Below are 14,412 nucleotides of genomic sequence, written 5' to 3'. Positions count from 1 at the left end.
TGCCTGTGCTGTGGTGTAAGGCTGACAGGTAAGGACACGTGCTGTCCTTAGCTGCACAAAACTGGCTAAATGCTTGGGTATGCATTCCTCAGGAAAGAAGACTTTTAACAATATGTGTGAACAGAATCTCAAACGGGTTTTTTTCAAGTGTTTTGGAGAAAAATTTTGGCTGCCCGAATGAAAATCCTTGGCTGTCATTCAGGAAGTAATCTTTTGCAGACCTTGTGCTTGTCTACACTACCAAAAGTTTTGTTTGTGTAAAACAATTTCTGCTCAAGCATTCTCCCTGACAACATGATGGGGAGAAAGAGGACAGACAGGTGTTTAAGCAAGAGAAGAGGTGGGTGAATAAAGGATTATGTGATATGCTGAAGGAGAATTTCTGCTGAATTCCTGTTTCCATCTGACTTGTGATCTCATGTGCCCAACCCAGCACATACCTAATGCACTATTATTGAATATTTTAAGCCTTGTAAAAAACATAGATTAAGAACTGGAAGTACTTGCCTGTCTCTCCTTCTGCAAAAGCAACTCCTCTTGATCATTCTCAAGGATGTGACCTGTGTTTAGTTATGAGGATTCTGCAGCAGGATCCTCCCAGCAGAGTTTGGACCAACCAGGATGTTAATCAGCACTGAATTAAACAAACAACTGGCAGAGGGAATTCTGTGGGAGGGACAAAAGTTCCCACACTGGAAAAGTCCTATAGAAATTAGTCAAATGAATTGCTGTGAAGCCACCTAAGAGTTCAGCCCCCTACCTTGTTTCAGCTGGGTGTGTTGTGTCACTTGGATGACTGATGAGGTGGGGAGTTTCTGGACCAGTCTTATGGGATCTTAACAGCTTATGTTTACAAAGAGCAGCCCAGATGCACAACCATCTTACAAATATAATATAATTTTTAATTTTATCTTTGTTTCAGTTTTAGAACTTAAAGTCTATAGTTCTTACCTCAGCCTTAATGATATAATGAGTCCTGATATTTTTAACCTATATTTTGCAGATTTTTCAACGTTACCTTTGGATTCAGTCTCACGAATGATGAAGCATCTTCTGGTCTACTCATTAATTTCATCATTAATTATTTGCTCTATTTCAAAGATCAGCCACAGAATTTATAATTTTTAGCAGCCAGCTGTTCAATTGTTCATACTAGCAGGTGATTTGAAGAACCCATTTAAACAATTTTACATACAATTTTACATACATCATAAGTCTTGAAAACACTGACTGTTGTGGCTACCTCATTGTATGTGACCTATAATGAGGTTTTTGTTGGGTTTGTGTGGTCTGTTAGATTTTGTTGGGTTTATGGGTATGTGTGTCTGAATTTCATAGGATCATAGTAAGGCCTTTGACTTCCTTTATTTTGCTTCCTTTATTCCTTTGAATGATCCTTTAAGAAACACATCAATGTGTTTGAAGATTGGAAATTTCAGCAAAAATTTATTAAAACTTCTGAAGAAAAAAATTAACCCCTAAAGCAATGAAAGTCTGCTTTCATACAATGAATAAACAAGTGTTTGAATAATTTATTCAGCAAACCCTAGCTAAGTATTGAATTCTTACCCACAGTGAAAGGTATGTGGCCAGTTTTACCACTTGCCTATCTGTATCTTTTAAGGCTTAAGTCAATAAACACCACAGTCAATAACACATCCTGAAAACAGTTTCATATTTGAGAATATACAGGGTTTTTTCCTGATTTAAGAAATATGATGTATTCAAAATCATGTATTCCTCCCATGCCTCTGGTTGGAAACAACATGACCTGTTTCTTCAAAAATGCTGGCCCAGTAGATCTACTATTCTTGCAATAAGCCAACATGAAAGAACATAAGTTATTCTCTATTATCCATTTTGCAAGATGCAGAGAAATGTTTGGAGATTGCACTTGGGATGGGAGACTGTATCATATAAAGAACAGCAGCTGGTGATATTTATGCCTCATAGAGAACAATGTGTGCTCTTCCCTAAATTACCTCCAACTTTTATCTTGGCTGTGTGCCTTCCAACATTTAAAGGATAATCAATGGGCTAACTCAATATTAATAATGCAATTCACAAGACAAATCTATTTGTGATTGAGCTGAATCTTGGAATACAGACCTTAGGAGGAAAATGTCTCAGATAAAACCAGGAATCCTAAATTTACCTCCTCAGAGATATATATATACATATATAAGTTTAGACCAAAGAATAAGGCTGAAAGCAATAACTTTCCAGTTCTAATACTTCAAATGCTTGAAGAATAAGGAAAAGAATACACTGGGTGGCATTGTATAAAGCAAGTGTTATCCTTCCTGCTGAGTGTGTATGAGCCCATGTGAGCTTTTGTGTGTGACTGATGTCCCTGTTACTTGCTGCTTTGTGGTTGTGTACACAAGCCGACAAAGCAACCTGTTTGAAACAAAGGGTGATGTTCCTTCCTTTCCATCACTGCTCACTGTGATTTCTGAGCATTATTTCCAAACAAAAACAAAATAAAGCACCCTGTCAAACTTCCCTACAACTTTCTAAGTTACCTTGGGGTCTGTCTTGGAAACCTTTGAGGCTGATTGCAGTGAATCACTTTAACTGCCAGCTTAGCCACCGAGGAGACAGAGCTGTCATCACATGAATGAGAGCTCTGCAACACAATATTGTCTGGAGTTTATATTGACATGGCTGAACAAAATTGCATAAGCCAAATCTCTAGTTTTAAGATGCATCTTTAAGGGTTCTGCTTTTGAAATATGAGCTTAGAAAGTTTTCCAGCCTTGTGATGTACTGCTAATAAGGTGGGAAGACAATAAATTAAATGAACTACTAATATGCTGCCAAATATCACTATTCACAGATGACTGCTACAATTATTGCTGGGTAGTTTGGCATGACTCCAAGACTCCTAATGTATAGTCTAGGGCACTGAAACAAATGAGCAGCTCCTTGGTTCTCTGCTGCTGTAAGCACTGTCAGCTTTGCACTTACTAGAAATATGACATTGTCCTCAGGTAGAAAATAAACTTCACTTCTGAAATACCTCTCAGCTCTGAGCAGTATCTCTATCATGGGGAAAAACATCTGGAATTACTGGTTCCATGTGACAGTGTTGCATTGTTTTTCGTTCTATGGACAAATGTAAATCTTATTCTGTTTTAATTGTCCTTTGCTATTATTGCTATTTTTAACAAGGTTTTGTCTTAATTGTGCTTGTTACTTTGGGGCATCAAAGTGAAAACTATGGACAAATGTAAATCTTATTCTGACCGTTTTAATTGTCCTTTGCTATTATTGCTATTTTTAACAAGGTTTTGTCTTAATTGTGCTTGTTACTTTGGGGCATCAAAGTGAAATAAGGACTGTATTTACTCCTGTTTGAGCAAGAGGAGAATTTCCCCAGATCCTGATTCCAAGTTTGAAAGACAAGAAAGTTTTCATGTTCACTGTAGGTGAGGAAATGGGAGAAAGTAAGGGGTGGGAGATGGAGCTGTGATCTGAAAGGAAAAAGAATCAATTGTATGCATGAAAGAGAGTGTGAGCTCACATCAGAAACCTTTCTGCCACTTCACCAGGATCAGATGAGTCCCAGCTACATCTCCAAGGGTGAACTTTCTGCAAAGGAGCTGAACTGCTGTAATTGCCTTCAGCTCAGGCAGGCTGAAGTGGGCTGAGGCTCAGGACCCAGATGCAGATTTGTTACACACAGGCTGAAAGATTCATGTCCTGACTCCTGCTGCTGGCCTATCAGACTCACTGGATTTGAAACAGAAACAACAGACTCACATGACGTGGACAGAAGCAGTGACATGCTCTGAGTGCAGGTCCGGGAACTGAAACGGACTGCAGGTTATCCTCTCATGTACATATATATTTCTGTTAAACAAAATGTATATTTTCCTGTATTCCTGTTAAGTAACAAAGTGAATGATTTTAGAGAATAATTGCAAATTTAACAAGAAGTTAAAATACCTTCCAAGCAAATCTTTCTGTGTTGCTCCTGTGGGGGTGAAAACCTCTCAGGCAAAGTCAGAGAGATAATGGCTTGTATTACATTAGAATTGATTCTCCCAAGACATGTTGCCAATTTAGATGAGACAATAAGAGTTCTGCAGTTGCATGTAAACAGGTAGAATTCAGAAAGCCAAGTTTATTGTTAAATTAGCAAAACATTTATTTTGATTAAAAAAAAATCTCCTTAGAGAGTCTCAGGAGGGACAAAGCAACGAAGAGCAGTTCAAGCTTGGGGTCTAGAAGGTCCAGGCTAACACCCCTGCAACATTGCTGATCATTAGACCAGACCTTGATTAACCTCTGCTGTGTCAGATACATGTATTGACACAAGCTTGGCTTCCTGAATAAAAGACTTAGTTCTGAATAGATCTTTGTTTATTGTCTTGGCCTGTTTATATAATTATTCTTATTTCTAGTTGACATCAAAGTCATAATCTTTCTACACTTGCTTTTGGAATGATTCCTGTCAGTGCTCAAGTACTGTAGAGGTAATCAGAATGGACACAGTGTTTACAGCCAGGTTTATACCTGGGTGAGTTTTTCCTCAGCCTGTGGAAAGGGTAGGTCTAATAGTGTAGGAAATTCTGATTAGTGACAAAGAACATTTTGCATCTTATTTTATATTCCTGTGATTGAACTCATCTTCTTGCCCTCAGGCACTGGAAAATGGGAAAGAATTGAAAACATGGGAATTACTAGAGAAAGGAGAGGCAGGATCTTTAAAACCATTTTGCTTAATGAAGATTATGTATATTATAGTGTGAGTATACTTGCATGAGTATTTTCTCCCCATTCATAAATTAAGTTATGGACATATTGGATATAAAGATGAATACTATTAGTTTTGTGACTGTGATTGTCTGTATGTGTTTGACACCAGCATCTTTCTAAATAGATAAGAATTTATCTATGAACCTGGTAGCTAGATCTGTGACAATATGGACACAAAAAGATTAAATTTGATAAAATGAAATTAGATTTGATGAGACTAGAGATAAAATTTAGACTGTATAGAATTTTTTTCTTAGGCATGATGTGAGAGATTAATTTACCTAACCTTAACTGTCTAAAAGTTTTCTGTCTGGATTATCATTTAGAATCATACTACTGTTGATGAAGAGATAAATGAGCACTTCCAGAAGGTCACTCATCCCATTTTGAAATGTCTGTCTCTGGAGATCCCAATCTGTGTCTTTTATTCTCTATACTGAGTCGGGATGAGTAGCATAGACTTAATCTCTAACTTGGAACAAGTATGATTATAAGCTATTACATTTTAAAAGTTGTCAAATGCAACTGTGATCATTCATGGTTGTATCTTTCATGCTTGCATAGCATTAGGCCTTTTCTCCAGCCAGAGATTAAACAATCATCATTTTGGTCATAAATGACAAACAGATTTAAATACAGAGCAAAACATAAATTTACTGAATTCATCTATGACTTGGACCTCAAAATTATGCCAATATTTTTATGCTTTATGAAGTTTTATGAACCTTCTTCTATGACACAGCTTGCACTCTATATTTGCATTATTGGGGATTATGAATATTTCTCTCTTTTTTTTGAATTGATGTACATAAATACATATGTTATGATGCCAAGCAGTAACAATGTTTTGCAAGAGTCTAAGGTCATACTTTTTCTTAAAAGATTTGAAGTACTGAATCAATCATATAAAAATCCCACACCTATCCAGAAATCAGGCACTGGGATAGTATTGAGGGAAGTATCACTAACTTTTTTATACTTTTATGCCATTATTATTATGCTTTCCTGCTATTATTATTATACTTTCTTATTGTTTTGTTTTAAGTATCCATTGTTGATTGCTATCAAGAATAAGATGTTGAACTTATTTTGATGTATTTATATAATACAGTAGTTTTTGATTCTTATGCTCAATCATAAAATCATGAAGTTTGGAAGATACTTCCAAGACCATCTATAAGATGTTGAACTGTATTTATATAATACAGTAGTTTTTGATTCTTATGCTCAATCATAAAATCATGAAGTTTGGAAGATACTTCCAAGACCATCAAATTGAACATTAAGTTGGTGATATGCTGGGGTTCAGTTGGTTGGCTGATTTTTCCATTGCAAAATGTAAATAGATTATTGTTAACAGAAGTATTTTGTGTTCCATGTCATGTCATGTTTAACTTCTGCAGTGAACCTGGTAACATCAGCAGAAGTTTAGCCACCATAGTATGTGCCTTCTGCAGTTATGCCAGAAAGCATTTTCAGAAATGCTGAACTTCCAGTAATCACTGGGCTGTGAGTGGTAGTAGAAATGCAACAATGCAGAGCTTGCTTTTCCTTTTCTTTTTTTTTTCTCTACTTTAGAGCATGAATGATATGCAGTTTTAAGGAAAATCTGTCTTTAACCTATCTCCAGCCAGCATGAAGCCAAATCATAATCTAAACTTGCAGGGATTGCGTGAGCAAGTCAATTTTTTTGTGTTGAAACTTGCTTGATTTCTGCCCTGCTGCTATTCCCATGCTGCAGGTGGGAGAAGCTGTCCCATTTTATCCCATTCATTGTGTGGCTCTAGTGACTCACATGGAGTCTTCTAGCAGGTGTAATTGATTTCAGGACACTATTTGAAATATAACCAAGAAATCAACTCTCTGTCCTTCTACACTCCTGACAGGTCCATTTAGGCTGAAATCCATTTGCTTAAATATGTTTATAAAAGATAATATAAAATTTTGGCTGACAGTAACTTCAGGTGCAGTGGATTTTAATAAAAAAAATTAGATAAAAGATGAATCAAGGAGATATAAGGGTCCATGTTGCCAATGCTGTAGTACACAATTTTCTTTTTTCTCTTCAGCAAAATAGTCTTTTGTTGGTTTTATACAACCTAGGATATCAATCACAGCTGTGAGCTCTTGAGGCAAATGCATGAACATTGGGGTGAATAAGAACAGAGTCAGGTCTGATGTGCTGCAATATTTTAAACATGTATGAGATGAACAATGGAAAATGCTAGAGAAGATAAAGGAGGATGGAAGGATAACTTCTGTGGAAAAGAGTAAGAAGGAATCAGACTGTGACTGACATTAGAAGAAGGGTTTTTGGTGGGAAAAAGATCCACTTCACATGACAAAGCAGGGATCACCTTCATTCAGGAATGTCTGCTAGACTGCTCACCCCCATTCCTGAATTCACTACAGCTGGTGAGTCTGCATATCCAGTGTTATAAATGAAAATTGCTAGTCAGCCAGCCACATCCTTTCCAGGCTATCCTCAGACACCTGCAGGGCAACAAAACCACATGAAGGCATAACACCTCACCATTTCCAGGACTTTTCCCTCTTTGCTTTTAGACACAGCTTTGCTTATATTCACCTATTTTTCATGATAGAACATGTGATTTTACAGAGCTGTCTGTGTTTAGCTTATAGGAAATTTCAAGATTCTGAGAGTAATGAGAAAGAGACAAAGTTTGCACTGAATAGTTAGATGAAGTCTTCTCTTAATAGTAGGCAGCATGACATAGGTACCATGGAAAATTAAAATAGCATCAAAATATTATTGCTCCTCACCAAGTGCTACCACTATCAATTAAGGTGGTATATTGTTTTTATGACCCATACTGATCTGCCTTTATACATGAAAACTAGAACTGCATTGAGTATGAAAACAAAAGTGGGGTCCTGAGTCATGGTTCTTACCTGAATCTATGATATACTTTCAGGTTGCTATACTTTCAGTTAAAAAGTGGATGTCAACTTGGAAATATTTTTACTGGATTAAATCTCTTCTTCTCAGAGCTTTAAAGACAAAGAAGGTTTTCATCCTCTCTTGCACTCAGTGATTTGTACTACTGACCAGCTTGGTGTAGTGTTGTATTCCATTTTATTTAAATGGTATGCTCTGTCTCACCCCTCCAAAATGTATGGTATATTCTAAGCCTGTGGTCCTGCCCTGAACCATCCTGTACCTGTAATCCCATTGGCCCAATGTGATTCCGCGCCCACTTCAATTCCCCTCTTAAGCTGTGCTAGGAGATCAGTCTCGCTCTTAGCCCTTCCTCTCTCTCAGCCTCTTCCCCTCCTCTTGCCCCTTCCCTCCCCTCGGCTCCCCCTCTTTCCCCCTTCCCCCCTTTTCCCTCAGTAACCATGCTGTTCCCTAGGTTGGGATCCCAAATAAACCTTCATCTCATCAGCACCCTCAGAAGCCGTGTGGAGTCTCCTTGCCTGCCTGCTGCTGCCAGCCAGCTCACAGCCTAGGGGGACAGCCCGGGGTGCCCCCACCCCAAAACGCACCGCAACAGTGTAGCACTACAGTCATGTGAAGTAACAGGCTGCCTGGGAGAGCAGGCAGTTCAGCCTTTCTCCCTATCTTAAATCCTCTGAATATATGTGGAGGTTTGGGGGAGGAATGTGGGAAAGGAATGAGAAAGCAAGTGTTCATGAACACTTCAAAATCCCTCCCTCCTTCATTTTCCTGGGTAGATTTTTTTTCTTTCAATCTGTCATACAAGTATTTATGTTTCATGTAGTCATTACAGCACTCCACTACACACAGTACAGATTTGGCCAAAATATTCAATAGAATTTGATATGATTTCACCAGAAGTAAATATCTATTTTAAGATGAAATTGTCTCCTAATATCCATTAAGTAACTTGATTATGTCTCCAACCACCAGAAGATGAGCCTGGGGTCATTTGTTGGCCTAAGTACCTGCATTTGTAGATGAGCACACTTAGTCAGATGGGCTCCATCTCACCGGAAGCTGGAATCAGGGAATCACTGCTCAGCAACATGGGATGGAGATCTCTAAGCTCTCTGCCCTGGTTTGATATGACAATTCTTCTCCTTTGAGTTACACCTAAATTCCTGGAGTTACACTTAAAGGCTTTAGGGTCACCTCATTGCAGCCTTCAAGTAAGATGGAGAAGGACAATTTACAAGGGCATGTAATGATTGGACAAGGGGGAATGGCTTCAAACTGAGAGTAGGTTTAGATTAGCTAGTAGGAAGAAATTCTTTACTCCGAGGGTGGTGAGACACTGGGACAGGTTTCCCAGGGAAGATGTGGATGCCCCATCCCTGGAAGTGTTCAAGGCCAGGTTGGATGGGGCTCTGAATGACCTGGTCTGGTGGGAGCTGTCCCTGCCCATGGCAGGGGTTTTTGAACTAGGTCCCTTCCAACCCAAACCATTCTAGGATTCTATCATTTCATTACTCTATGATTCTATAATTCATTGTTCTGTCTCTCTGTTTTTCCTGCAAACAATAAAGTAGGTCTTTAGAAATCTTATATTTGTGCCTGAAAATGTCAGTATGAATACAATTATAAAAGTATAATTTGGGTGTTACTTAGTAGTTGCTTTAATAACCCCAAATTCATACATCAAGGCACATGGAGCTGAAGGCAGCATTAAGCAGTCATCTATTACTGTCCAGTTCATTAATTCACAGGTATATTTGCAATTCTGACAGGCATTTCTTCCTCTCAGTTATTAAGAAAAACATCAAAGATAAAGATTTCACAGTACCTCCATGTGGGTGGTTCACATCCAGCAGTATCTCTGGAGTTCCCAAACTACAGCACCTTTGAAGAGTGGGAAGAACTGTCCTGTAAAACAATTCTTTCCCCCTTCAGTGCACAAATGGAGGACTGAAATAAAATTATCTCAGGTGATGGATAACGTGCTGTATACCCAAGAGGCAAAATAAGGTGAGAATAATGTGGTAAACCCCAAGAACTTTAAGAAGTAAGAAAATTATTAACTTGGAGAAAAGATCTGATTTTAAATAGCTGAAACACAACAGACAAAGACATGCAAGGAATCATTTGTGCCATCATTGGGAACAATGCCAAGAATAGCCAAACTCCTACCCGATATGTATTTGAGAAATAAATAACCCATTAAGGAGTTTGATTTTATTTGTGGCATTTACCACTTTTGAATGTTCAAAGATTTAACAATATGTAGATGTACGGGTTTGTGTGGCAAAGTTTTGGAAGTGGGGGGGCTGCAGGGGTGAATTCTCTGAACAGCTGCCAGAAGTCTTTCTCCAGTGTCACAGAGCCAATGCTGCCTCCAAAACATGCCCAGTGCTGGCCAAGGCTGAGCCCATCACCAACAGTGGCAGAGCCCCAGCTCTGCAGACACCCAGGTCAGTGAGGAAGGAGGGGTAGGAGATGCTCCAGGTGCCAGAGCTGAGGTTCCCCTGCAACCCCTGGTGCAGCCCATGGTGAGGCAGCTGTGCCCCTGCAGCCCAAGGAGGGCACAGGGGTGCAGGGATGCACCTGCAGCCCATGTAGGAGCCCCATGCTGCAGGAATTGGATGCCTTGGAGATGGCTGAAACCCCAAGGGAAGCCCAGGCTGAAGCAGGCTCCTGGTAGGACCTGTGGATCTGGGATAGAGGAGCCCTCACTGGACCAGGCTTTTAGTTGTTTTTTTTTCAATAAATCTTGTTCATCTAGGCATTTCTCAATCACCACAGACAACAAACACTAACCCTCTTACACTCTGTCATGTAAATGGAAATGTTGATCTCATGATATTTTCTCAGTATAAGCAAAACAAACAAATAAAAACTTGTAAAAAGACCATAAAGAAAGAAAAGTGTAAGACTCAACAAAATCCAGATGAAAGCTAATATAAGACTCCACAGTGAAACACAGTTTTCTTGATCACAATATTCTGATCCTCATCTTGACTTTTGCTTTAACAGATTCCTTCCTGAATCCAGGTTTTCTCTGTTCTGCTCACATACATGAGGAAGAGTGTCTGTAAGCTCAGAGGGCTCTTATGTCTAGTGCAAAGCAATCATTACCTGAAATTATAGTACAAAATCTGTATCAATATATTATTCAAGACAAAAGCCTCCATATTTTTGTCAAATACTATCTTCAGCATCATTAACATACTAACACCACACTTCTCCCACTCTATATTAAAGACAGATAATACACATTTATTAAATGCAGTAGGACTTAAAAGGAGGTCTGGACAGGCTCATGCATTCACTTTAAACCTTTCTGATTTTTACACCTTCAGCCTTTATAAAAGCCTTTCAGACTTTGTTCTTTTCCTTTAAAAGCATGTTGATCTTTTAAGTCACACTCCTCGAAGTTTCAAGTGCTCCCAGGGAGTCAACACATATGCAAAGTGATTCTGATGTTTGTTCCTGTTCCACAAAAATCAGCCACAGATGTGCTCTTTTGTTTCCTTTGTGATGTTCAGATGAGCTAATCACATTCAGGAAGCTTTGTGAGGCTGTGCTGCTCTCCTCACAGCCCCTCATTTGCAGAATTAGGTCTTTGAACACTTGAATGTGTGCACAGACGGGGTCCTCTGATGATGCCTAGGCACAAAGGGACAGGGTGTGCACAAGTGACATCTTCAGAAGGGGCCAATTCTACAGACAGAAACCCAACTGGACACTGACTTTCCATCCAGTACAGCTCCCTTGCAGTCAATCCCTAGAAAGTAGCAACCATCACCCTATGGAAAGGGGGAAGGGTTCTGAAAACAAGCAGGATTGCTTCATGATGATTCTGTTGGTTGAGGCTGTCCACAAAAGGAATATTCAATAATTATGGATGCACTGAATGCCCATTCTGGGGTGTTGGCTGCAAGGGCCAAGGAGAGCTCAGTGAATACAGGTAGTAGGTGTGAAAGCAGTGTGGTGGATAGGAGGCTGTGAGAGTTGGGGCTGTTCAGCCTGGAGAAGAGAAGGCTCCAGGGAGATGCTATTGCAGCCTTCCAGTACCTAAAAGAAGCTTACAAGAAAGCAGGAGAGGGATTTTTTTGAAAGAACATGGAGTAATAGGACAAGCTGGAATGGCTTTAAGCTGAAAGTGGAAAGGTTTATACCAGATATTAGGAAGAAATTCTTTACATGAGAGTGTGAGACAGTGGAAGAGGTTGCTGTAGAAGCTGTAGATTCCCCATCTCTGGAGTATTTTAGGCCAGCTTGGATGGGGCTTTAGCATCCTGATCTAGTGGTAGGAGTTCCAGGGGTGTTGGAAGATGATCCTTTCCAACCCAAACCATTCTATGATTTTTGTTTCTGTGACAGGTGGAAGATGCAACCACTGCAGCACACATGACAGGGTATCTTGAGGAAGTCCCTCACCATCTGGAAACTTCTCAGACAGCTCCATGTCTGTGCTCTACGGCTGCATCAGCTCCAATGGCCTGGCTGCCCCCGAGCAGTGGAGCTCCACTGCCTGCACTGTTTAATTGCTGCAGTGCAACAATTACCACTCACAAATGACTGTGTATGGTTCAGGAGCTATCTCAGGCCCTGAGAAAATGAAAATTTGAAAAAAATTGAAATTTTCCACACCACCCTGTTCCAGACTCTAAGTGAAATTATGGTGTGTGGGCATCTTCATGCCAACATTAGAGGGTTATCTCAAGAACATCTTGTTTACCAGATATAGGTGGGTTTATTCTTTCTATTTTCTAGAGCTTCTGCAAACAGAGAAAACTTCAGTGAGTCTATGAATGGAATACATTTGCTTTCTTGAAAGCCAGCCTACACGAGAAATATCCTTGTAAGTGAAAAATGTTAGCATCAATAAGTGAAATATTTACATGCATATTTTAGCTTGCATTTGAAATATCTGCACTTTTTTCTCTGAGTTCCACTGGAAAAAATATTGCAACACGTTCCCAATCCATTGATTTAGCTAATGAGATCATAGTTACAGCCACAGATTTAGAACAAAAACAAATGGTTATAAAATGATAGCAACGGCTGGGGCATATGTATGGAATGACCTTTTGGAGATTGCTTGAGGAAACCTTGTAAAATCTATTTTTGTTGGCTAAACCCATGTTTACTGCATAGCTAATGTTTTTTCACTGCCTTATGTGCAGTTAAAGACAGTAATTTGGACTGACACCAGACATAACTTTTCATGCTTCATGGCAGCCCCCACCTAAGCTATTAATTTACCACCTGCTTAAGTTCCTGAAGCAATGAGCTGTCAACAACTTTTCTGAGGCTCCAAGACTGCTTTCAAACAAAACCCATGGCCTTAAGAGAAGGAAATATGTACAATATCCCAAAAAATTTCTTCAAATTATTTCAGTGTTCATATGGAATTAAAGAAGTTGAAGGTTGAGGATATTTTGCAAACTTCTGGGCATAGTTTCAGTCCAGTCCTTCACTACCATTATTTGCTCTGCATGCTTGAAATTCATACTCAGTAATATTACAGTAGCTCATTTAAATATGATGACAGAATTGGGTAGCTGTTCCTTGTAATTCCTTTAGAATTTTACTAGGACAACTGATATGAAAAAAAAAATAGATTTGAGATATATCTTAAATATAAAAGTTTGCATTTCCAAGTTGGTTTGACAAATAGAATCTTTTCTAAACCTTTGAGTCAAAAATGTATCAGCCCTCTTTCATGCATGGAACAGTATATTTAAAATAAATGCCTTCCATGTAAGCTGGAAGCAAAAACTTGAGCTGGATGGTTTAACTGTATACTAGATTTAATATTCCCTATTATTTGGTTATTTTTTTACAAGTGAATGGCTGAGTGGGTTTGTTGCCCAACACTCTGTATCTGTTGCCTTCCAATACCTTTAGAAAGTCCCTGAATGCTCAAAGGTCTTTGGGGAATATGAAGTCAGACCCACATTTGACACATTAATTTCTTTTTTTTTATCTGATTTATTAAGTTTCTATAATGGCCCCAATGTCCTGTGTAAAACTATAATTTTTAATGCATTTTTAATGGATTTCTTGCATAAAGTAAATTTACTTGCTTCACTCCACAGCACAGAAAACACACACAGGCCTGGGCTAGGGGGCTCCTTTTAGTCAAATGTTCTTGTTTTGTGCATCTCTGTGACCATGATGAAATTCAGCTAAGTTATATGTAAACCACTGATCATTCTTAGTAATTCTCCTCATTTCATAATTCCTCCTTCTTACTAATTCCTGTCTTCCTGAGTTGCTTCTGCTCTCCAGTAAACTCTGGATCATTTTATGTGAGAATACTTCCAATATAAAGCCTTTTGCACGTTCTCATTTACACCTTGCTGGGAGTTGGAAGTAGTATCTTACCTAAACAAATATGCCTGATTTTAACAATTAATCATAATTAGAATAGTTCTTCACAAGTTTATCCATAAAGCAGCTGAAGAAAAAAGATGTGGACAGAATAGATGTCTGACACTGAGAAACTTGAGTGAATTCATAATATAGGTCAAGACAACATGCAGACACTTTCTCAGGGCTAAAATCCAAAGATTTACACATATAAAGGAACGAGCTCTCTCTTTTTACTCTGTGTTCTGTAAAATTGATCAGTAAATTCCACCCAACCAACTTCTAAGTAAATCCTTCATTAAGGTACCTAATTTAGAGTATCATTTCTCTACCCCTCCCTCTGTAATCAATGCTGAGTATGGGTAGTTCAG

Source organism: Pyrgilauda ruficollis, unplaced genomic scaffold (genome assembly GCF_017590135.1).
Source record: "Pyrgilauda ruficollis isolate IOZ18807 unplaced genomic scaffold, ASM1759013v1 scaffold48, whole genome shotgun sequence".
NCBI lineage: Eukaryota > Metazoa > Chordata > Aves > Passeriformes > Passeridae > Pyrgilauda > Pyrgilauda ruficollis.
The sequence above is the reverse complement of the archived record's forward strand: the minus strand, read 5'-3'. Positions refer to the sequence as shown.